Below are 3386 nucleotides of genomic sequence, written 5' to 3'. Positions count from 1 at the left end.
TTGTTTTGCATGACAACGAATTCGCTTTAAATGAGGTTTTTGGAGCAATCTTGCACTTCGTTTAACGATGTTTCCTATGGGTGATTTTCGCTTTATGATGTTAGGGACCTTGCCTCACAAGACGGTTAAATTTTAGGTCCCTGTTTTTCGCTTTACAATGTTTTTGACAGTTTGGTCTTGCTTCGCTATACGAGTCTTTTAATGGTCTCTGTTTCATTAGACTGCTGTCTTCGCTTGGGAACTGCATTTCACTTAATGATGTTTCCTATGGCAATTTTCGCTTTACGATGACAATCCGTTCCCATTGGAACGGATTATCAGGTTTTCAATGCATTTCAATGGGAAAACGTGTTTCGCAAGACAATATTTTTGCTTAACAGCGATTTTCGTGGAACAAATTAACATTGTCTTGCGCGGCACCACTGTATCTCCACTTGGGGCAGGAAGGTCCACATCATCCAGCAACACCAAAAACATGGGGGGTGTTGTGTTTCCACCCACCCAGCAACACATATTTGCACCTTCTAACTCCCAGCTCTGAGGGTCAAAATCCCAACCGTCTTACACCTATGGGGCTCTCATCTAAGGCAACTCTCTCATTAGACTGGCCTGGAGCCTTTAGAAACTGAAAGATGGAGGACTAACATGTTCAGGTTGGCTCGTCCACGCACTGCCATGTCCTGCACTCTGGAAAGACACAGAAGCCTTGTGAGGACAATGGACAGCTTCCAATGGGTGGCAGCAGTGATAGCTGTGCCGTTGCTACTGCTGATGGACTCTATGGAACTGGGGTGGAGGCCTGCCTCTTCATGTCGTGCGGAGAGGTGGCAGTGGAGAGGTATGGAAGATTTGTGGGTGCAGGGGACGAGTAATAGTCAGGAGCTGCAACGCTTCGTTTCTGTTCCCATGGCTGAGAAATGATGTCAGTGCTTTACCATGCTGCCTGTCCGAGCTCCAGCCCTCACACTCCCATTGCTAGTCCTCCTGATGAAGGACTACTGGAATTCTGCCTTTTGGGGAAGAAGACAGTGGAGTCACAGAGAAGATGCACACCCATCCCGTAGCAGCAGCTGCATCAAGAGTTTGTCTCTCTTTACAATTTCTTCTGTTTCGCATCCCCTGGATCAGACCCTGCAATGCAAAACAAGTCCTGAGCGAGCAGCAACAAGAGATGGAGCAAAATAGTGTGTATTTGCAGCATCAGTGACTATACTCTCCATACCATTCCCAGATATATAGCAGGAATTTCTATGAATTTGGAAGTCTGCAGCAAACAGACTTCCATTTTTACACACTTTGTAGGTATCATCCTTCTAGGGCTTCTACAGATCCTGCTATTACTGAGTGAATAAAGTGTGGTAAAGACACTCTACTGTCAGATCAAACCATTTTGTCTGGCTGTAACAGTGAGAGAGACATTTTTGGGACTATTGATGTGCCACTTATCCACCTCTTCTCTTTGGGATGAAAGCCGTTCAAGAGTTCTACTTTCAGATGAGCTCTCCTTTTTTTCTTATTACTCTGCATTGGAAAGGCAGCTGAACTTCCTGGCATGCACACCCTTAGGCACGGTGCTTGAAAAATTAACAGTTCTGTCCAACATATTCCCTTTGCACAAAACTGCCCTCCCTCCTCACTCTCTTCATGCGAATGTCCAATCCTCAACACCTGAAACCAGGGTAAAGTAACTCCCCCTTCACATACCATTTATGTCTCCCGTGGAGTTCTGTGCTCTAGGTGGGTGTACAGCGACTGGCTGCTTTGCTGCTTGAGATCCGGCTCTCCATTGTAGCAGTGGCAGGAGGGAGAGTAAGCAGCCATCTCCATTGACTTCAACGGGACACCTTTCATTTAGGGCAGGAGTCTTCAAACATTTCACACGGAGAGCCACATAATATATTTGCAATATTTTCGAGGGCCAAAGGAATGCATGTGTATGCATGTATGCACTCCCACTAGCATGCAGGCACATACACACTCCCACCCACCCGTGCACACATACAGATAAAAAGGCCAGGGAGGCTGGATGTGGCCTGGAGGCCATCCTTTTGAGACCTCTGATTTAGGGCATTCTTTACACCAGTGGTTCTTAACCTTGGGTAACCCAGGTGTTCGTGGACTGCAATTCCCAGAAGCCTTCACTACCAGCTATGCTGGTTGAGGCTTCTGGGATTTGCAGTCCAAGAATACCTGGGTTACCCAAGGTTAAGAACCACTGTTTTACACCATCACCAAAGCTGTAATGTTACACTGTCATCAAAATTGTAACTAGCCATGTTGGTGCCTGGGCCAAGGGCACCATCCACCACTCGCTCTGTTATGAGGAATGGGTGTGAGCTCCCCAATAAAAAGGAAAATAAGAATGTGGCGCATCCCAAAAGAAAGGGAAGTTTGAAGGAAAGTGAATAGGGCCCAGAAGGTGTTGCTATTTACTTTCCTAACACTAACCAGGAGATTCACTCCTAAATTTCAGTGCCTTCTAAATTTTGGTGCCCTAGGGCAGCACCCCAGTTATTCCATCTTAGTTACTCTCACTGGGGGTAGGAACATGTACTGAGCCAGCATGTGATCTAAACTAAACACCTTATCTCCCCTACTTCCAGCTCCCACATTTTTGTTCCCATTGCATGGATGGAGCGAAAGTGCAAAGGGCTCAAGAGATGACACATTTTGCTGGTGCAATGTTGTCACACTGCTGTGAATTCTGTACATCAGCTGATCTTTGGATTTGGTAGGTCTGATGGCATTTAAGAGCCACCCTTTCTCTGTGCAACAGGAAGCACTGGTATGTTTCTGCCAATCAGGCTTTTCTGTGCAATACACTTCCATGGGCAGCACCAGGTTCACACCTTGTCACAGAAAGCAATGGTTATACTGTAAATTGAGCAGTTTTCAAAACAAAGCAAAATAGTTTACTACTGGGAATATATGGCAAAAACCCTCCCTTCCCCTGCCTCATTTATGAATGGCTTCTGTGGTAGCATGTGTTTGCTATTGTCAGTGGCTTTTCCTGAGACAGGCAGCAAAATTCACCCCATTCATACAGTGGATGAACAGGATCTGTTTCTAAACAGATAACTCTTTGGAAGCTGCATGCTTCTGTTGACATGAGTATACAGCTAGTCCAGAAAGTAAACAGAAGCCTGACTGACCACCTATGAGTGCCTCCATATTGTTTGTTATTTCAGGCAAGACTACACACCCTTTTGCATCCAAGTACTTTCACATTTGGCTAAACGTTATGTCAGGATCTGGCCCACACTGCCCTGGCAGCTGCAGGGCCGGGGGCCAGCCTGACCCAGGAATGGCCTGGTGTTTCCAGGCTCAGGCCCTGGCCAGTGTAGCAGCTGCTGGGCAACTCATGAGGCTCCCCTGGAAACCTGGAG

Source organism: Pogona vitticeps, chromosome 2 (genome assembly GCF_051106095.1).
Source record: "Pogona vitticeps strain Pit_001003342236 chromosome 2, PviZW2.1, whole genome shotgun sequence".
NCBI classification, from domain to species: Eukaryota; Metazoa; Chordata; class Lepidosauria; order Squamata; family Agamidae; genus Pogona; species Pogona vitticeps.
This window is presented reverse-complemented; position numbering follows the sequence as displayed.